This window comes from Schistocerca americana, chromosome 1 (genome assembly GCF_021461395.2).
Source record: "Schistocerca americana isolate TAMUIC-IGC-003095 chromosome 1, iqSchAmer2.1, whole genome shotgun sequence".
NCBI lineage: Eukaryota > Metazoa > Arthropoda > Insecta > Orthoptera > Acrididae > Schistocerca > Schistocerca americana.
The window spans coordinates 235,289,395-235,312,345 of record NC_060119.1 but is presented as its reverse complement, the minus strand read 5'-3'; positions in this window follow the sequence as shown (position 1 = coordinate 235,312,345).

The window sequence follows — 22,951 nt, the reverse complement described above, 5'->3', positions numbered from 1 at the left end:
TCTTAGGATTGACTTTTGTCGGTTTCTTTTTTTTTTTTTTTTAGTGTGAGTAGTGAGAGAATAGAAAAACAGAGCGGATAGTCGGAGAATTTTGATGATGATGGGTGTGGTTTGGAGATTTAATGACAGTGATTCTTAATTCTAGGATGATGATGTTAAGTGGGTGTCCATTCGACAGTTTGCTGCTGTGACAGGCTTGTGGACATTTGATAGCCTGGTCGAGTAGTTATGGGTGAACTTACTATGGGATTTGGTTTCATAGTTTTATATGCTAAGTGGGGGTGTGGTGGTGAGTTTTGAATATGGTGTTTATGATTGTTGTGCCCTGGACAATTTTGCACAATGAGGGACGTGCGGGCCGGTCGAGCGTCCGGTATGATGGTTTAAGCATTGCTTATGGTTATTTCTTGGTGGTGGGTTTTGTTGCCCCTTGCTAGGCATTTTGGGGGGGGGGGGGTGACTTATATGCTAGGGGTGGAAGGGAGCGACTGGGTTCTATTTGTTTTGAAATTTTCCTATGTTTGGTAGTTTGCTTGTTGACTAAGTTTGGGGGGGGGGGGGGTTGCACTTACGTGCGGGACGTATTTTCCACTATTCTTGAGGGGGACTGTATTTACAGTTATAGGGGAGTACTTTTTGTTCACTATTGCTAAGGGGGGGCTGTATTTATAGTGATGGGGGTCTTGCATTCATTCATCTGTGTTTGATCTCATTCACTCACTCTCACTCACGCAGTAGGTCTGGCCATCTGGTTGTCGCCAGTCGGTGGACTCTTTGCCCTAGTTCTTGTATGAGTGGGTTTGATGACTCCCCGGTTCGCTGGTAGAAGACGGTTGCAGACTGTCTTATTCTTGTCGTTAGGAGTGGGACGTCCGCCATCTGGTGTACATTGGCCGTCGGGAATCTGCGCTGGAGGTGCAGCGCCCTCTTTAAGGCGCAGCTTTGCACCGTTTGGAGCCTCTTCAGGTGTGTGGGTGCTGCGTTTCCCCACACTACTGCTGCATATTCGAGGACCGGCCGCCCTAGTGTGAGGTATAAGATGACTGCTAGTCGTGGTGGCAGTGTCGATGTTGGGTTGATAAGAGGATATAGTTCCTTTAGCCTGGCGTAGCCTCTTTGTCTTATATCCTCGATGTGTGGTTTCCATGTTAGGTACCTGTCCAGTATTATGCCAAGATATTTGGCTGTTGTTGTCCAAGGTACTGGGGTTCCTCTTATTTGTATCATCCGGTAGTTTCTCGGTACTGGTCTGCGGCAGATGGGTATGGCTTGTGTTTTTGTTGCATTAAATGACAGGCGCCATTTTGTTGCCCAGCTTACCAGTTCGTCGCAGGCTCTTTGCAGTCTTTGTTGTAGGTGGTTTGGGTTTGTACTGCGAGAGTACAAGGCCGTGTCGTCTGCGTATAGGGCGAGGTGTACCCTGTCGATTGTTGGCGTGTCCGCTGTATACATTATATACAGTAGTGGGCCAAGCACGCTCCCTTGTGGCACGCCTGCGTTTATTCGTCTGATGGTTGATGTTCCCTCTTGTGCTCGCACGTGAAAGGTTCTGCCTTCTAGGTAGCTCTTGAGTAGTTTCACGTGTGACACGGGTACCCCCTGCACTAGTAGTTTGTACAGGAGGCCCTCGTGCCACACTGAATCGAATGCGCGCGATATATCTAGGAATATCGCGGCGAAGTATTCTCTGCGCTCTCTGGGGTCCAGTGCTTCTTCTACCAGTCTCAGCAACTGGTGAGTTGTCGAGTGCCCGCTTCGGAATCCGAATTGGGCGTCCGGTAATATGCGTTCGTCTTCAACATGTTGCAGCAGTTTCTTGGCGTATGTTCTTTCGAATATCTTCGAAATCGCTGGCAGAAGACTTATTGGTCTATAACTGGTTGGGAGTTTGTGGTCTTTACCCGGTTTAGGTATGGCCACAATTTCCGCATGTTTCCATGCTGCTGGGTAGTGGCCAGTGTTGATAATGTTGTTGAAGGATGCCGTTAGCAGTGGTATCGCTGTGGGTGGCATCTGTTGTATTAGTAGGTTGGTGGCCGCGCCTGCTACGGTTTCTCTCTTATATAGGCATGATGACATCAGAAGCAGCCAATCAGATAGACCCAATGTGGCGCGTGCGCGTAATAAGTTGACCCGGTCAGCTAGAGGGGCCGGCCGCGGTGGTCTAGCGGTTAAGGCGCTCAGTCCGGAACCGCGCGACTGCTACGGTCGCAGGTTCGAATCCTGCCTCGGGCATGGATGTGTGTGATGTCCTTAGGTTAGTTAGGTTTAAGTAGTTCTAAGTTCTAGGGGACTGATGACCTAAGATGTTAAGTCCCATAGTGCTCAGAGCCATTTGAACCAATCAGCTAGAGGGGCTATTGCCCGTGGCAGCACCGGTGACGTCAGGTGGCGCCAGGGGCAGGCGCCACGTTTGAAACTTCCGCTCCCGCGTCGCACATCTGTCTTTGCTTTCTTTCGATGTCCAACGCCCGCCCCCATGCTCTGCTGAGTGTGTACCTATCGTCTCTGTTGAAATTGTTGTTGTTTAATCGAATCTCGGCCGCTTCTTTTATAACGGAGTCCCAATATGTAGATGCATGAGACAACACTTTTGTATTTTCGAACTGTATTTTATGTCCGTTTTTCTAGGCAATGCTCCGCTGTGGCCGACTTGTCAAGCTCCCTTTGTTTTATATGGCGCTTGTGCTCAGTACAACGCTTCGCAACTGTGCGAATTGTTTGTCCGATATACATGCTGCTACATTAGGTATACACGCCGGACACTCGAAGAGCAATGTCGTCTTTAACAGGGCGCAACATATCTCGTACCTTGGGGGCGGGCCGGAACACTGGTCTTAGCCCATGTTTCTGCAGCAGACGTCCTAACTTGCTGCTAGTTATTCCACAGTAAGGCAGTAATGCAGTCCGTTTGGCCTCTTCCAGTGATTCACCAGGTGTCTTACGTCGGCGGCCCTCGAAAGCGTTTGCGATGTCTCTTTTGCTGTATCCATTTTCCCCGAAAATGCGTTTTAAGTTCTGAAATTCAGACTGTAGGTGGTCGTCGTCAGAGACAATCTTGGCTCTTTTGTGACGACTCCCTAACCCAAGGTCCACAGCGGTACTTTTGGGGCAGCCACCACAAGTTGTATAAAGCATGGGTAGTGACCAGTATGTAGCTATGTCTGTTGGCCGAAAAATAATTAATGACAAGAATTGCGCCAACTAGAATGAAGAGATAATTTATCTTTATTTCTGACGAAACGTGCACCAGCAATACAAGTCCAAGTAATATCCAAGAGAAATCCGTGTACTGAGCCTAGTCGAATACAATAGCAAATATCACACTGCAATGGCTCCGCTATAAACTCCACAAAAGGCTAGCAATAGACAATCGACAGTAGACTGTCCGTCTCGGGGCCAGCGCTCCTCCTTGTATGCAAAAGGCAGGGGGTGCTGCGGACCCGAGCTCAGCCATGGCGCGACCTCTTCCGTCGGCGGTAACGCCCTGAGACGCCGACGGCCGCGACAGGAACTGAGGAACTGTGGCCAGCGATGTGACGGTCAGGGCGCGCGTGCGCGAGTTGGTTGGTTGGGTCCGTGGATACAACAGGCTGTATGAACCAACGTGTTCAGAACTGCTTTCTTGTGTACAGGGTGGAGGAAACTATTGGCGTTCAAGTTGCTCATGTTGCTATGTGCATCGCTTGCACAGAAGAAAGCACAGTGCAGAGGGTGGTGTGCTTTTTATTTGCAGTGACGTACCTGACGCGGGGATGCAGTTTCGAGGCCAGCGTCCCCACAAAGCCGGGTGCGGCGGCTCCCAGGTAGGCGGGCGACAGCTTGCCCGTCGTGTCGCAGCGTACGTGTGGATGCATGAGGCGCGGAGCCGACGTTTGCACCAGCGGTATACGCGGCACGCTCGGCCCCACGTACGCCTGCAGACAGAGGTTGGTTGGTTGATATGGGGAGAGGGGACAAAACATCGGCCCCTCCGTATTGGGAAAGGGCGGTTTAGGCAAGTCACGGAAAACCTAAATCAGGATGACCGGAGGCGGGTTTGAACCGTCCTCCCGAATGAGAATACAGTGTGTTAACTCCTGTGCCACCTCGCTCGGTACAGTTACTGCTAGCTGTTGTCACAGTGGCCAAGTGTAGACTAGCGTGAGTGTTACGAATAAATTACGAGGGTAAGTCAAGTATTATCTGCAAAGTACACTACTGGCCATTAAAATTGCTACACCACGAAGATGACGTGCTACAGACGCGAAATTTAACCGACAGGAAGAAGATGCTGTGATATGCAAATGATTAGCTTTTCAGAGCATTCACACACGGTTGGCGCCGGTGGCGACACCTGCAACGTGCTGACATGAGGAAAGTATCCAACCGATTTCTCATACACAAACAGCAGTTGACCGGCGTTGCCTGGTGAAACGTTGTTGTGATGCCTCGTGTAAGGAGGAGAAATGCGTACCATCACGTTTCCGACTTTGATAAAGGTCGGATTGTAACCTATCGCGATTGCGGTTTATCGTATCGCGACATTGCTGCTCGCGTTGGTCGAGATCCGATGACTGTTAGCAGAATATGGAATCGGTGGCTTCAGCAGGTTAATACGGAACGCCGAGCTGAATCCCAACGGCCTCGTATCACTAGCAGTCTAGATGACAGGCATCTTATCCGCATGGCTGAACGGATCGTGCAGCCACGTCCCGATCCCTGAGTCAACAGATGGGGACGTTTGCAAGACAAAAACCATCTGCACGAACAGTTCGACGACGTTTGCAGCAGCATGGACTATCAGCTCGGAGACCATGGCTGCGGTTACCCTTGACGCTGCATCACAGACAGGAGCGCCTGCGATGGTGTACTCAACGACGAACCTGGGAGCACGAATGGTAAAACGTCATTTTTTTGGATGAATCCGGGTTCTGTTTACAGCATCATGATGGTCGCATCCGTGTTTGGCGACGTCGCGGTTAACGCACATTGGAAGCGTGTATTCGTCATCGCCATACTGGCGTACCACCCGGCGGGATGGTATGGGGTGCCATTGGTTACACGTCTCGGTCACCTCTTGTTCGCATTGACGGCGCTTTGAACAGTGGACGTTACATTTCAGATGTGTTACGAGCGTGGCTCTACCCTCCTTTCGATCCCTGCGAAACCCTACATTTCAGCAGGATATTGCACGACCGCATGTTGCAGGTCCTTTCTGGATACAGAAAACCTTCGACTGCTGCCCTGGCCAGCACATTCTCCAGATGTCTCACCAATTGAAAACGTCTGGTCAATGGTGGCCGAGCAACTGGCTGGTCACAATACGTCAGTCACTACTCTTGATGAACTGTGGTATCGTGTTGAAGCTGCATGGGCAGCTGTACTTGTGCACGCCATCCAAGCTGTTTTTGACTCAATGTCCAGGCGTTATCAAGGCCCGTTATTACGGCCAGAGGTGGTTGTTCTGGGTACTGATTTCTCAGGATCTATGCACTCAAATTGCGTGAAAATGTAATCACATGTCGGTTCTAGTATAATATTTTTGTCCAAGGAATACACGTTTATCATCTGCATGTCTCCTTGGTGTAGCAATTTTAATGGCCAGTCGTGTAGTTATAATATTTTATTGTAATCAAATAGCAAGAACAGCATTTTTCGACATAGTCTCCTTGCGTTTCAGTGCACTTGTTCTATCGTTGTACAAGTTTCCTGATACCCTCATAAGGAAGGTTCTCGGTTGAGCTGTGAGCCTGGAATGCACCGCTTCTTTCACTGCTTCGTCCGAGGCAAATCGACGGCCCCTTAATGCCTGTTTGAGTGGACCAAACAAGTAATAGTCAAAAGGGGCAAGATCGGGACTATGTGGAGGATGATCCAGTACTTCAAATTTGAGTTTCTGGAGCGTTTCAGTAGTGTAGGCAGCAATATGCGGACGGGCATTATCGTGCAACAACACAACACATTTTGGCAGCAATCCTCGGCGTTCGCTTTCAATTGCAGGCTATAGCCTGGCAGTAAGCATCTCACTGTAACGTACACTGTTTATTGTTGTGCCCCATTCCCAACATTGTTCCAGTATTGGACCTTGTGCGTCCCAAAAAAACGTAAGCATCAGTTTTCCTGCGGACGGTTGGGTCTTGAACTTTTTATTGCACGGCGAATTTGGATGTTTCCATTCCATATTCTGCCGTTTACTCTCCGGGGCCGGCCGCTGTGGTGGAGCGGTTCTAGGCGCTTCAGTGAGGTGGCGCACGGCTGCTACGGTCGCAGGTTCGAATCCTGCCTCGGGCATGGCTGTGTGTGATGTCCTTAGGTTATTTAGGTTTAAGTAGTTCTAAGTCTAGGGGACTGATGAAGTCCCATAGTGCTTAGAGCCATTTGAACCATTTTTTTACTCTCCGGCTCGTGATGATGGATCCATATTTCGTCACCAGTAATGATCCTGTCTAAGAAGTTGTCCCCTCCGTTACCATAACGATCCAAATGTTTTTTTGCAGATGTCCAAGCGAGTTTGTTTATGCAACTGCTTGAGTTGTTTCGGGATCCATCTTGCACAAACTTTAGGAAACCCAAGTTTGTTGTGGATGATTTCGTAGGCAGAACCGTGACTAATTTGCACACGATGTGCCACTTCGTCAATAGTTAATCGTCTGTCTAAGAGAATCATTTCACGAGAACGCTCAATGGTTTTTTCATTTGTGGCCGTAATCGGTCGTCCGGCTCCTTCATCGTGCGTAACACTTGTGCGAGCATTTCGGAATTTTTCAATTCATTCGTAGACACTGTTCCCAAACTGTGCCGAAAGTCTTCGATGAATTTCGGCCCCTGATACGCCATCTGACCACAAGAAACGGATCACTGAACGTTGCTCTTCTTTGGTGCAAATAGATAGCGGAGCAGCCATGATTAACAGCACAGCAGCGATAACAAAACCAAGCTAGCAGTCTGAAAATTGCAAAGATATAACAACAAATAAACAAAGCATCTTCGACCATAGATATTTGTAGACTGGTCATGACGTATATTTCGTGGCACCAACATCTCTACTGCTATACCACGTGACTATTGGCAAAACAATGGTGGTATCCTGTTGTGCTTATGGTTGTACCGAGCGTTTTGTGAAGGGAAGTAACATTGAATTTCACGTGTAAGTATTATTAGTATAATTTAGCGGTATTTCTTGAATACTGATAAACTATTGTGTGTATCATATCCTTACCCAGAACGCCACAGTTACGTAAATTGGCGGTTTGAAGTGCTGTGTGTGTTTCCAGGCGCACATTGCAATCGTATATATTTCTTGAAATGGTAAGCTACAAAGCTGCTTTTTTTCTTTCGTATAGGTTTCCAAACGATGAAGGGCGCAGGCAGATGTGGATACAGGCAGTGAAACGAAAAGATTTCAAGCCTACTGCGCACACACGCATCTGTTCGAAGCACTTTGAAGAAGATATATATATATATAGTGTGTGTGTGTGTGTGTGTGCGTGTGTGTGTGTGTGTGAGAGAGAGAGAGAGATTTATTACCAATAACCCTTCCCACTCCAAAAGCAATGGCAATGTGCATTGCTACTACATAAGAAGAAAGGATGATTTTTACTATCCTGGATTAAATCTGACTTTGGTACAAAAAGGGGTGAATTATTCCGGTATTATTTTAGAGAACAATTTGGAAAAACGAGTTATGGGTTTGATTTCTCATCAGGGTTTAGTTTTATTTTGTACTTCCCAGTTACAAAACATACAAATATCAGAAACAAATACTGAATACCATTTGCAAAAAGGTAGTTGTATGGCCTGTGTTAGTTTCCAGATAATAAGCTGTAATGTGTGGGATAAATAATATGCTGCTACAAAAATCTTTGGTCATTTACCAAAAAGCATTAAAAGCCACACATATAGCCAACCAGCATTTAGAATCAAACTAAAAGAATCTGTGAATGACAGCTCCTACTCAGTAGACGATTTTTTAGGTATAAATAAGTGGAAAAATTGTCATGTAATGATAGGTCTACCTTTCATTAAACTGACACATCATTGTGAAGTATCGTAATCATGATCTGTGGAACAAGTATTCATGTAAGTAGGTACTGATTTTGTAGATATCTTATTTGATACATCTACGAAACAAACTGTTTAAACCAAAAAAGAGCTTTCAAATGAAACTGCTTTACGTTTTGTGGGTGAACGACACAATTGAGTTCGTTACATTCGTGTGTTTACGTTACAGGTTTTGTTGTTTATGCCGATTTATGAAGTCTATAACACTTTCTACAACCAAGGCACTAAAAGACACACACGCAATATTTACATTTTATGCAGTGCATAACGCGTATTGTGAGTAGAGAATGCATCTCATAATTGGTAACACTGAAATATTAGCGGCGAATATATTGCCGAACATCGAAAGTGTTTCAGCAGTTCACAAAGTTCATTGTGAAGTAATGGCTGTAAAACTAAACTTGTACAGTGGTTACGCAACAATTTATCACTTCCAGCTGTGTTTACATAAGCTAAATTTAATGTGGTGAAGTTAGGAGGAAATCCACTGAGAAATACTGGAAGTGAAATCAGGAGTCAGAATGCTGCCTTGAACTCCCGCCGACGTTCTGCCAACATTCACGTGATTCTATGTTGCAGCCACGCCAGACGTATAGCCGCTGCACTGCTTGCCCAGTCTATTAGTATCTATGGTCGAAGCAAAGCATCCGTCATCAACGTAAAAGGACAGTACTACCAAAATAAACAAAAGTATAACTAAATTGCGGATAATAATTGACTTATCCTCGTATTTGTTCTCTACTGCTACCCATCACAGTACTTATTTTGTTTTAATTTGATACGTAACGTAACGAATGGAAAAACTATTACAAATAAAATATCAGTTTTAAAAGCCCAAAATTTTTCAATTGCCTTAAGGCTAGTTTAATGTTTCAGTCCAGTGGTCGTCAAAGTGCGGCCCGAGGGCTGCATGTGGCTCGAATTAAGTATTCGTGCAGCACGCGATTTTCAGCCGTATTTTATAACACACTGAGTTGACAAAAGTCGTGGGATAGCGATATGCACATTTACATATGGTGGTAGTATCGAGTACACAAGGTATAAAAAAGCCAGTGCATTGGCGGAGTTGTAATTTGTACTCAGATGAGCCATGTGAAAAATATTCCGACGTGACCGTGGCCGGGCGACGGGAATTAAGGGACTTCAACGCGAAATGGTACTTGGAGCTAGACTCATGGGACATGGAATTTCGGAAATTGCTAAAAGAATTCAATATTCCGCGATCTACAGTGTCAATAGTGTGCCTCAAATACCAAATTTCGGGTATTACCTCTCATTACAGACAACGAAGAGGCCGACAGCTTTCACTTAACGACATAGAGCAACGGCGTTTGCGTAGCTGTGTCAGTGCTAACAGACAAACAACACTGCTTGAAATAATCTCTAAAATCAATGTAAGACGTACGACGAACGTATCCGTTGCGACAGTGCAGCGAAATTTGGCGTTAAAGGGCTATGACAGCAGATTACCAACGCGAGTGTCTTTGCTGACAGCACGACATCACCTGCAGCACCTCTTCTGGGCTCGCGATCACATCGGTTTGGACCCTAGACGACTGGAAAACCGTAGCTTGGTCGGGTGAATCCCGATTTCACTTCGGATGAATGATAGGATTAGAGTGTGCTGCAGGCCCCACGAAGTCATGGACCCAGGTTGTCAACAAGACACTGTGCAAGGTGCTGGTGGCTCCATAATGGTGCGGGCTGTATTTACATGGAATAGATTGATGTTCCACTACTTGGAGACCATTTTCACTCATTCGTGGACGTCATGTTCCAAAACAACGGTGGAATTTTTATGAATGACGATGCGCCACGTCACCCGGCCACAGTTGTTTGCGATTGGTTTGAAGGACATTCTGGACGGTTCGAGCGAACGGTTTGGCCACCCAGATCGCCAGACGCGAACGCCATCAAACATTTATGGGACATAATCGAGAGGTCAGTTTGTGCCCAAAGAACTGTATTGGCAACACTTTCGCAATTACCTACAGCTCTAGAGGCAGATTACCGACAGCTATAGAGGCAGTATGGCTCAATATTTCTGCAGGGAACTGCCAACGACCTGTTAAGTTGATGCCACGGTGAGTTGATGCGCTACGCCTGGCAACAGGAGGTCAGACACGATATTAGGAGGTATCCCATGACTTTTGTCACCGCTGTGTAATAGGCATCTAGCAACTAACAGCTGAATCCCTCAACGTCAACTAACGTTAAGAGATTCTTAAGAGTATAGTTTTCCTGCTCAGTAGCAAATAAAAATACTTACAGGGACACTAATATTTTAAGATGCGCTTCATTTTAGTTAAGGGTGGTGAATTCAGCCGTGAGCTAAATGAAGATGGCCGCTTACTCAGGGAAAGGGTTTTGTGGTGACTTGGCACGACAGCCAAGCCACTCGGAGGTAGCCGAAAGGCACGCGTTTAGCTCACGCAGACTGGCGTGAGGTCTGGAACAGTTAAGGGAATTAATAGTAGCAAATAACGTACGTAGTTGATGTAATACTTGACTTTAATCCATAATTGGAGAACATCGCTCTTGTTGATACATCAATAATAATCTCAATATAAACTGGTAATGGCGCCTTGCTAGGTCGTAGCAAATGACGTAGCTGAAGGCTATGCTAACTATCGTCTCGGCAAATGAGGGCGTATTTGTCAGTGTAGCATCGCTAGCAAAGTCGGCTGTACAACTGGGGCGAGTGCTAGGACGTCTCTCTAGACCTGCCGTGTGGCGGCGCTCGGTCTGCAATCACTGACAGTGGCGACACGCGGGTCCGACGTATACTAATGGACCGCGGCCGATTTAAAGGCTACCACCTAGCAAGTGTGGTGTATGGCGGTGACACCACAGGTTTAGTATGCGACCATTGCAAGGTTAAAAACTATGAGGGGGTGGGGGAGACGTTTTACTGTTTGTTTTCCAATGCTGACAACTGAGGGGTGTGCACGACTCGTATCGATCAGCTACTACGGTGTGAATTTTGACACGGATGTAGCATGGACTGAGGATGTGCATTAGATGTAGCATGGACTGAGGATGTGCAGTACACAGACAGTTATCTTCAAAAGTGATATTTATTTCTAGCAAGGAATATGAAATTAAATAAAGGCTGTTGTAATACAACGCAATGAGTAGCAGAAAAATGACGTCCAAAACATTTAGTAAACATCTGTAATGGTGTCTCATATTACATAATGTATTTAAATATAGGTACACTTACTGTTATTAATCAGTTAATCATCTGCTCACACAGACAACGCAACAACACTTCGTCAGGCAGTTAACAGTGACACAACTTTGGGTTGCTGAGAGCGGTAGAAGTCTGAAACAGAACAGTCGGCACAAAGTGTTCGGAATGGTGGCGGCTTTTAACGATCAGTACTTGTGGAGCCGGCGGCCAACTTATTGCGCCATCACTATGGCTAGGTATTTTTTGTGTGTTTCATCATGCTCCATTTCAATTTCATAATACTACATGTGCGTATATTGTGTGTGTGCGCGAGTGGTTCTAGGCGCTTCAGTCTGGAACCGCGCGACTGCTACGGTCGCATGTTCGAATCCTGCCTCGGGCATGGATGTGTGTGATGTCCTTAGGTTAGTTAGGTTTAAGCAGTTCTACGTTCTAGGGGACTGATGACCTCAGATGTTAAGTCCCTTAGTGCTCAGAGCCATTTGAACCATCTGAACTGTTGGCTGTGGGATGGACAATTCTCGAGACGCTGCACGAGCACTAGCACTATGTTGGGCACTTGCTTGCAGCATGGTCAGTTGCAGCAACAGCAACCTCGCTAACAACTTCCACCGGGATAATATGCCTTCCTCTTCCAGGTGCTACACTAAGCTCACCCGTGATTTCTAATTTCATTATCATCTTCCTTAAACAATTTAATCACATCAGGCCTCTCCTCAGACCTTTCAGTCGTTGACACTCTCTCAGTGAAGCACTGTAACTGCTGGCGTTCACATAAAACATTTTCAGTGACAGTGCACGGGCCGTCTTCTCGATAACCATACTGTTCACTCAAGTTATGATTTTGTAAAATGGCACTGCGGATGTCATAGCTGATGCGTCGTGATCGGTTTTGCTGCGGGTGCCATCGACTCCTGCTGGTGGATTGCTGCAGAGAAATGCTCTCTGGCGGGGAAAAGGGTCTTAAGCAGTGAGTTGGATGAAAGGCTGCGGTTAGACAGAGTGGAAGGTTCACGAGCGGGCCACGAGATGGCGCGGAAGGTCCTGGTGCCGGCAGTAGCTGTAGCTCCCTGTGTGGCAGCCACGGGAGACCGGTGCAGAAGATGGGAGTGAGCGAGCACTTGTTTTGATGAGAAGCAGTGTATGTCGTCCTGTGAGGTGCGAGGCGTTTGGCAGAAGTTTTGGACGGCTGTTTCTGCGGCTCATTAGACATGTTGTACTGTGACTTCGCTGTAATAGCTGGATTTAGATTTTACGTCCTTGTGAGAATTTCAAAGCTTTAATTGATAGCGCTAATCTCACATTACGCTCTGTTCAAATGGTTGTTTGTACATTTCTTCGCTAGGTGTTGAAATTGCGAAAGAAGCTGTTTTGGGCTTGCCGGACAGTGTGGCCGAGCGGTTCTAGGCGCTTCAGTCTGGAACCGCGCGACCGGTACGGTAGCAGGTTCGAATCCCGCCTCGAGCATGGATGTGTGTGATGTCCTTAGGTTAGTTAGATTTAAGTAGTTCTAAGTTCTAGGGGACTGATGACCTCAGAAGTTAAGTCCCATACTGCTCAGAACTATTTGAACTGTTGACGTATTTCACCACCAAGTAAGTCATTTGTGATAGAACCGTTGAGGACTGCTGTGTTTCTGTCAATGTGAGCATTTCGACTGCTAATTAGGCGTACATATTAGATTGTCTGTTATTTAGTTAAATAATTTCACTTCTCTGTTTGTTGTAGAAGCCTGATAATACCCTGCGCACCAGTTTTCTAGTGTTTTGTTACTGCAAGCGGCCTGAGACGGGTTCGTCCACTCCTGCCCAGGCGACAGGATAGTGCAAATTCTGGCTCCAATCCTGTACTGTTTAACTAAGCTGGATGTCCAGGTATGGTGGTACAGGAATTTTCCGTGCTGAAGTTTTCGAGGGTATTTTACTAGTTTGTTCTTGCTTAGTGCTATTTTAACCAATGGTCAATGAGCAGTAGTCGTTTGGTGATGTCAACATATCGGTCTAGGATTGGAAGTTATGTGATTTTTATTATCTCCTATAATGTACTACTAAAAAGATAGTTCAAGCTCAAATTACACGGTCACCTGTAGGTATTTATCAACGATAAACATTTCTGGTGAAGACTTTAGAACTTCCTTTGACAGCTTCGTATTATGGGCAGGGAATCGCCGAGATTTGTTTTAATGTTGTAACGGCTTAGATTGCTTTATATGCAGGGACTTGAACGAAATTCTTCTTTTTGAAAATATAACTGAAAGTTAATAGTTCTCTTTTGATTGTATCACTGCGTTTTACATGAATGTTATTTCTGTTGGCACTTAGCCCTGTGTTTTTTTGTTTTTAAAGAATAATACATTCACTGAATTAGTTGAGTTTTATCAACGTATCTTTTGAGTACCAAGGAATGAAAGCTTTTACTCTAATTAAGTTTGAGTCAATAAAGTCAAGATCTTGAGTGAATGTTCAGCAGCTTTACACTATAAGCATCCCTGTTAGCTAACCAACCTGCTCAATTGGTGTAAAATCTTAATAGAGAACGGTTTCAATGCATTCATGTGAACAGTGTACAGCGCCAGATTTGCACCTGGTGGCCAAAATCGGAACTATTATTTTCCAGCTTAAATCTGTTCCGCATTAACACACTAGCTTATGTACCAAGTTTCGCTGCCATGACGTAATTGCAACCCACAATCGACCTTCGCGAGTAGCTGCAGCAAATCTGTGAAGCTGCTTCAGTCATTTGTAATAAGCTTGTGTACAGGAAGGTTGATGGAGCAATGGATGATACTGACCCTGCTGTCCTTGGGCGTGGGGGCCTCGAGCAGCTCCTGGCACTCGCACTTGGCGGCGACGGCGGTGGGCTCCATGGGCTTGAGCGGCGCCAGCCTGGGTTCTTCGCGAACTCCCGTGCACAGCAGCGCGCGCAGCGGCAGCCGCGTCAACTTCGGCGCGCCCGCCCCCGTGTCTGGGCAGACGGAGCGCCAATCGGGTTCGCAGCCGCGGAACAGCGCGCGGTCGGGCTGGCCGCTCAGCTGAAACTGCGTCACCACCGCCGGGCCCAGGCACGACAGCCGCGCCAGCAGCCGCAGCCGCCCCGTCGGCTTCAGCACCACCCTGCAACGCCACACAGTAACCCGCATCTTAGGGTTGGACTCCCTCATTTACCCACAGAGTCACTTGCTTGACCCACTCTCACGGTCACCTAACACATCAGTAAGACTTCCATCCATCAGTAACTTGCATTTCAGGGTTGGACCTCATACACTCACGAACTGACTAGTCTGACCCAATACGTCACCACTGCCAGGCCCAGACACGACAGCCGCAGCTGCCCCGTTGGCTTCAGCACCACCCTGCAACACCACACAGTAACCCGCATCTTAGGGTTAGACTCCCTCGTTTACCAACGGAGTGACTTACTTGACCCACTCTCATGGTCACCTCCCACGTCAGTAAGACTTCCATCCATCAGTAACTTGCATTTCAGGTTTGGACCCCTCATTCACTCACGAACTGACTAGTTTGACCCAATACGTCACCACTGTTGGGCCCAGGCACGGTAGCCGCACCAGCAGCCGCAGCCGCCCCGGCGGCTTCAGCACCACCCTGCAACGCCACACAGTAACCTGCATCTTAGGGTTGGACTCCTTCATTTACCCACGGAGTGACTTGCTTGACCCACTCTCACGGTCACCTCCCACGTGAGTAAGACTTCCATCCATCAGTAACTTGCATTTCAGGTTTGGACCCCTCATTCACTCATGAACTGACTAGTCTGACCCAATATGTCACCACTGCCGGGCCCAGACATGACAGCCGCACCAGCAGCCGCAGATGCCCCATCGGCTTCAACACCACCCTGCAACACCATACAGTAATCCGCATCTTAGGGTTGGACTCCCTCATTTACCCATGGAATGATTTGTTTGACCCTCTCTCATGGTCACCTCCCACGTCAGAAGACTTCCATCCATCAATAACTTGCATTTCAGGGTTGGACCCCTCATTCACTCATGAACTGACTAGTCTGACCCAATCTCACGGTCATATCCTATGTCAGAAGGAAACTTCCTCACCCGCTATCCATCCATCAGCACATGGACACATTGGACAAAAAATTCGTTTCACATAATACAATGGAACTATGAAACACCATGTGACTGAATTGAGGATTTTTTTTGGTAGGGAGGATGCAGCGTGTTATCTTGGATGGAGAGCAGCCATGATCAGATGTAGAAGTATTAGGTTAGTGCATAAATCTGTAGCGTTTTTCTTTTGCATGTTGCTATTCCAGTTGCTATGGGTTTGTGTATCTATTTATATGTTTTTTTGTAGTTCACTGTTGTCATTTGAGTTTACATATTATCATTTTGTCTTTTACTGATACTGACTGGAGCTGTGGACACTAAAAAATGGAGTGCCAAATGGAGAAATCGAAACATTCTCGACATAGTTCCCTGCTCGAGAAACATTTGCGCCGTGTGTGCAGGTAATGTCATAGGACACAATACAGCAAGGAAGCGGTTTTTCGTTTTAAAGATGATTGTTTTGTTATTAGTGACTCTCCACATTCAGGAAGGCCTCTAGTATTTAATAGGACCGTTTAAACGGATTAATCCACATTGATCCACGTGAGTGTACTCTAGAACAGGCAAATGTGATAACTGTGACCATTCCACCATTATGCGAGGCATGTCATCGACAGTTCCTGTCTCTTGTATCTCCTCCATGTCCGAACAGCATCGCTTTGGTTCACTCCGAGACGCCAGGACACTTCCCTTGTTGAGAGCCCTTCCTGGCACAAAGTAACAACGCGTACGCTATCGAACCGCGGTGTTGACCGTCTGGGCATGGTTGAACTACAGGCAAAACGAGTCGTGTACTTCCTTCCTGGTGGAATGACTGGAACTGATCGGCTGTCGGACCCCCTCCGTCTAATAGGCGCTGCTCATGCATGGTTGTTTACATCTCTGGGCGGGTTTAGTGACATCTCTGAACAGTCAAAGAGACTGTATCTGTTATACAATATCTGCCTATCTTCAGGAGTTCTGGGAACTCGGGTGATGCAAAACTTTTTTTGATGTGTCTATTTTCTCACACTTTAAACCACACCATGATGCAGAAAGTCTCTCTTGCGGCGTCTGCCATTGGAGGCAGTTGATCATTTCTGTAACGTTTCCGTGCTCTCTCAATGAAGCTGTTCTTCTTTGAATTTTCTCTGTTTCCTCCATCAGTCCTATCTGCTACGAACCCATACTGACGAGCGATATTCAAGTATCGGTCGATCGACTGTTTTGTAAGCTACCTCCTTTTTCGGTGGATAACATCTCCCGCGGATTCTTCCAATAAATGTCTGTTTGGTGTCTGCATAACGTGTGATTAATTTTATCTGATCGTTCCATTTCAAATCGCTCTGTACGCATAGTCTTAGGTATTTTACGGAAGTAACTGCTTCCAGTAAGTGTTCTGCAATCGTGTAAACGTAGAATAAAAGGTCTTCCTGTCTATGCATTCGCAGCACCTTACATTTGCTTAAGTTGAGGGCCAGTTGCCAATCCCTGATGCAAGCGTCCTCTGCGGGTCTTCTTGCTTTCGCTACAATTTTCTAGCGTCGCGTCTCCTATTTATATAACAGCATCACTCGTGGAAAGTCTCATGAAACTTCCAGCGTAATCTATTTGGTCATTTACATATGTTGTGAAAAGTAATGGGCCTAACACTTCCCCAGGGCATACCAGAAGTTAGTTTTACGTCTAAAGACTTCTCCCCGTTCAAAATGAGAGCTGTGTTTTGTTTGCCAGAAACTCTTCGATTCAGTCACACAGCTGGTCTGATATTCAGTAGGTGGCAGTGCGGAACTATATCGAATGACTTCCAGTGGGCATCTACAGTATCTGGGCGTCTGTATCTTCTGCATTCTGGATCTTGTGGGCGAACAGAGCGTGCTGGGTTTCACAAGATCGTTGTTTTCGGAACCCATGAATATTCTAATGGGAACAGAATATATACTGAGATTAAATTCAAGAAAGAGAGGAGTAGCTGAAATGAGATCAGCGATAACTTTTAACCTCAAAATTCGGGACGGCTTTGTAGACGAAGTGAAGGAATTCTGTCACCTCAGAAGCAAAATAACATATGACGGACTAACCAAGAGTATAATATGTAGACCAGCAAAGCAAAGAGGGCATTCCTCGGTAAAAGAAGTTCACTAGTATCAAATATAGGCCTAAGTTCGAGGAAGAAATTTCTGAGAAAGTGCATAAGGGGAACAACATTGTATGGAACTGTATCACGGTCTGCTAGAAAGCGGAAGAGAAGAGAATTGCATCGTTTTGGATGTGGGGTTAAAAACGATACAGCAAATTAACTGGTAAACACCCACTAGAAGAAGGGACAAAATGACAGGATATGTGTTAAGACACCAAAGAATAGCTTCCATGCTACCAGTGGGTACTGTAGACGGCGAACAGTCTAAGGGATGACGGAAATTGCGGAAATGTCCGATACATGATCGAGGACGTTGGTTGTAACTGCTACTCTCAGATGAAGAGGTTTGCACAGGAGAGAAAGATATAGCAGTCGCATCAAACCAAGTCAGAAGATGACTTAAAAAAAGAGACAGTCATCAGTTGATGTTGATGATCTACGATGACCACTACTACTCAGATCTTCAATGGTTATTTGGCTGACTCTTAGTAGCTAAATATTCAAATGGCGTTGCTCTGCTGTACAGTTCAGCGAGCAACTTCCTGTACTGACAATGCTTCTTGCCGTAAAGCTTCAGTGCATGCAGGGCACTGTCTAAACCTGTAATGAGTCTATGAGCCACATTAATAAACATAATAGTGCACACAAGCCGCATTGTTTCGTTCGCAATTGGAGACACAGTGCACTCTATGTAGCTGGACGAGGAACACAGTTGCACTTTTACTTCTATTACACAGGTGGCTGTACATCGATATTTCCTGCGATACTAAGAGTATTCGTGAAGAAATTTCTGTTTAAAACAAAACACAGACTGAGCGAGTCAAGGGAGTGGCGCAAAATGTATTACAAGCAGTTTATTTTTTAGACTAGTGTCTGGCTCTGACTGTGTATACTTTTGAAACACATGTTGAACACACATCCTCTTCTCCCTCTCTATGCGCCCATCTCTTCCTCCCTCTGTCTGTCCATGTCACCCACCCACCTTTCATCCTCCTTTCCCTCTCTCTGTGCCCACCTCTTCCTCTCTCTGTCTGTCCGTGTCACCCACCCAACTTTATTTGTAAACTCTTCCTCACCACTTTCTCTGTTTCTTCATGTCCTCCTCCTCTTCTCTTTGTCTATCCCCTGCCTCTGACCATATCTTCCCCCCCCTCTCTCTGATCATATACATCTTCCCCTCTCTCTTTTCTTCTCCACCTCCCCCTCTTCCTTTTCCACCTGCCCACCACCCCTCTACACCTTTCACTTGCCTCACACAACTCCCCCTCCTCCCCTCTCTCTGTCCAGTTCTTCCTCCTAAGTTCAATAAAGCAAACCAACATTTTTCCCACAACATGCCTGTAATGCAGGATAGGCTACATATCAGGGGCTTGAAAGTCATTATTTTGTTGGTGTCATGCAGGGCACCATGCGAAGCTGGTCAATAAAGCAATATGATACTACTCCAACACAACACGCCTGTCATGCACGGGAGCCAACATGTCAGGGTCTAGGAAACTGCTTCATTCCCCTGACATGTAGGCTGCCCTGCAATGCAAGTTGATTTCCAAAACAACACACCAGATGTGCTGGGCATCCTATACTCCAGGGGCTGAAAAACACGTTTTTGCCTATATCTCTACGCCTATTGGAGCTAGGAGATCATAAGCCCCAGTGCCGAAAGTCATGATACCTGCTGTTTCTGTGAGAAATTTGCTAGAAATCGATCCAGGGGTTTGGGAGAAGATCCTGAATATAAACAAATACACATTGCTTTATACAGCATGGACAAATAAAAGTGGCCTGGATGAATGGGTACAATTGGACGTGAATGTATACATATAGCCAAACCTCATGACATATACACCATGTGTATGTCCACCATATGATCCACATCTGTTCAGAGCATAGTGCAGGCTGTGTCACTGTGAGTGGAGCTGTGCAAACGGGATTATGGAAGTCACAGTGGAGCAGTGGGTGTAACTTACATGGCAACAAAGTCTTGGAAACGGTGTGGTAAGTTGTCTGCTGAGAAGTTCAGTGGTGTAAAGGTACCAGTAAAGAGTGCCATGCAACGCTTAGTCCGAAAATGGCGTCAGAAAAGATATGTTTTGAACAAGTCAAACAAATATTCCGAAACGTGCCCAAACACGAGAAAATGTGGCTGAAGTTCTCCAGAAAATGCTTCAGAGTTCTACTAAATCAACCTGGCACCTGTCGTAAGAGACTGGCATATCACTTCGATCATGCAGACGAATACTGTGCCTGGGCCTGCAGTCTACTTGCAGCCCTAGCTGGCCATCCAGGTCACCTGACCCGTCAGTGTGCAGTTACTTTGCATGGGGAGCCCTCAAGTCTAAGGTGTATCACAGCAACCCTAATAGTCTTAAAGAACTGTAGCAGAACGTGTCGGATAAGAGTTTAACAATTCCAGCTGTCCAGCTTCGATTCGCCTTCACAAACTTGCTGAACAGGGCCCAGAAGTGCTAAGGGATGCACGGTGGGCACTTTCAACATCTACTATAGTCAGGTTAGTGCTGTGCTTCCTTTCCTTTGCTGTGTTTCCTTGTACCCTGGAACTCTATTCTCCAGGCCACTTTTAATTGCCCTACCCTGTATATAACAGCTGTACAATGCGAGAAAGTTTTAACTATCACCTCAAAAGAAAAAAAAGCTACATCACAATTTTTTTTGTTTGAGTTCAGATCCGTGTTTGCAGTCCAGGTACAAATTGAAACTCACGTGCCACAGTACCATAGTGCACCGCTGGAGGAGCTACAATCAAATGGTAAAGTGGACTATCCAGCAATAATTTGTTTTCTGAATTTGAAGGGAAACAACACTGCAGTTAACCATGCAGAGTTCCTGGAAGTGTACAGCAACAACGCACCATCCCATGACACAGTGGTTAGGTGACGCAGGTCCCTCCATTGTGATTAGACAAGTCTGAATGATAAAAAAACGGAGTGGCAGACCATTCCTCTGTGGAGAATCAGGAACCGCAACACAAGTGTGAGGCGAGCATACCACAATCGAAACGACAGTAGAAAACTGTGAAAATCAGTCATCGATCAGATTTCAACACCTAGTACGACTCTTTGAATATGACGAAAGTCGCTGCCCGCTTTATTCTACGTTTTTGGCATCCGTTTATAACTTATTCACAGATTAAAAGTTTATGCCGGACCAGGACTCGAACCTGGGACGTTTGCCATTCACGGACATATACTTATCAGCTGAGCTACCCAAGCACGACACGCAATGGACGACACTTTGAACATGACGAAAGTCGCTGCCTGCTTTTTTCAACGTTGTTGGCATCCGTTTATAATTTCTTCACAGATCAAAACTTTGTGCCGGACTAGGACTCGAACCTGGGACGTTTGCCATTCACGGGCGAGTACTTACCAACTGAGCTACCCAAGCACGACACACGATTCGCCCTCACAGCTTTACTTCCACCAGTACCTAATCTCCTGGTGGAAGTAAAGTTGTGAGGACGGATTGTGAGTTGCGCTTGGGTTGCTCAGTTGACAGAACGGTTGGCAGCAAGAGCCAAAGGTCTCGAATTCGAGTCAAAGTCTGGCACACACTCGTAATCTGCCAGAAAGCTTGAGATCAGCAGACACTTCACTACAGAGTGAAAATTCCCTCTGGAAACCATTTTAAAGCCCGCTGATCCGCGACTGAAATGCAAATGTTGCAGCTGTGCCAGTTTGTGACGTACCATGTCTCTCCCAAGTATCAAGATCCCTGACATGCGTCATTACTGAGTATAATTGTTGTTAAAGTCAATCAACTATTAACTGATATCGAACTTCCATTCCTCGCCTGCCATCCAGTCATTGTTAGACTGTCTGTATTAGTGCTTTCTTTTCCAAGCTGGAGCACTCACCGCTAGCTCTGCTTACATCCTTGCATAAGACTGGCACACGTCACAAGACAAGTTTCTTTGATTTACACAGGTTGAAGATTAACATCATTGTATTGTGCGTGGTTGGGTTGGGTTTTTGGGGAAGGAGACCAGACAGCGAGGTCATCGGCCTCATCGGATTAGGGAAGGACGGGGAAGGAAGTCGGCCGTGCCCTTCCAAAGGAACCATCCTGCCATTTGTCTTGCCAAGGAGAACTTAATCAACTCTGTTAATAAATCGTACAGTTCAGAACATCTCTTTTAACGAATACAGTTCTCACCGAAGCAGTAGGACCTGTACATTCACACGCCATCTCTCTCCGCCACCTCGCAGGACTCCACAGGAGACACACACCCCTACAGTCACTGAGTCGCAAAAGGCTTGCCAGCCCTGCAAATGGCAGCATCATATGTTTCAATGACAGCATCATATGTTTCAAGGTCAATCCAAACGACTTCATTAGCAGCGTAATCACCATGTTTTAAGTGTCTGTTGTATCAGTATGACTCCGAGACAAAGAAGCAAAGTAAGAAATGGAAAAATTTGGGTTCATCAGCGCCGGAAAAGAGGAAGAGCAAAGTGGCATCGGGAGACGAAAGAAGCATCAGAAGACCAAAGTGGTATTGGAAGCCCAATGGAGCATCGGGGAAAGTAATGGTAAGTGGGTTTTTTATGGGGGGGGGGGGGGGGAGACGACGGATGCTAACAGATTATGCTCGTAAGGGGGAATCAATCACAGGAGCACACTTCCGAAAAATGTTGAGTACTAGGTTATGGGACCCTGACCCTGTCAAGAAAAAGCGATGCGGGAAGCTGTCCAAGGGATGTTTTCATTCCACGACAATGCCCCAGTTCATCCTGCACAGAACACAGTTACACATGCTGGTCCTTTGGGCTGTAAAACGTTGCCTTAACTCCCTGCCCCCTCCCCCCCCACCCCCCGTCCCCCATGGCACCTAGTGAGTTCCTGTTTCGTTGGATGAAGCAGGACAATTGTAAGACGGCAAGATGTTGCCAGCATGCGTGAATAATTACGACAACGCATAATTCACATTGACTTACACAGGATCGCATTTTGGGTGGGGTTATCAAATTATTAATCACTTATTGGTTGACACTGAATAGCCTCATACTGACATTCCTGTAGAGTTGCATGCTTGGAAAGTAATTTCGCGCTGGTTCTGATAGCAAGGGTTAGTCGAGTGCCTCCGCAGTCTTCGAAAGAGACACGGGCTGAGGGGGACAGCACTGGAGGTAGTGCAGTTTTTATGTCTTTGAAAAGAATAGAACGACTGGAGCGTTTACTGCCTAGGCCTACACCCTGTCGAGAAGCCGGTAGAACAGGCTCCCTGTGGTAGCCAGCCCGTGTCGTAGTTAAAGACTATCAGGAGCGAGGCGACGGTTGAAAGCTGAAGATCACGGAGATAACATCCAAGGGTCGCCACCAGCCTTTCTAGCATGAAGGAATATGCGGGGGATGTCTGCTGCAGATGCGAGCTAACAGCTACGGAAATTCTCACACGAAATACCAAGCCTTTTTCCTACCACAACGCAGAGAAACGAATCTTATTGACTGAATTTATAGTCATACAAGGAGTTAGAGAACGTTCTAGAAG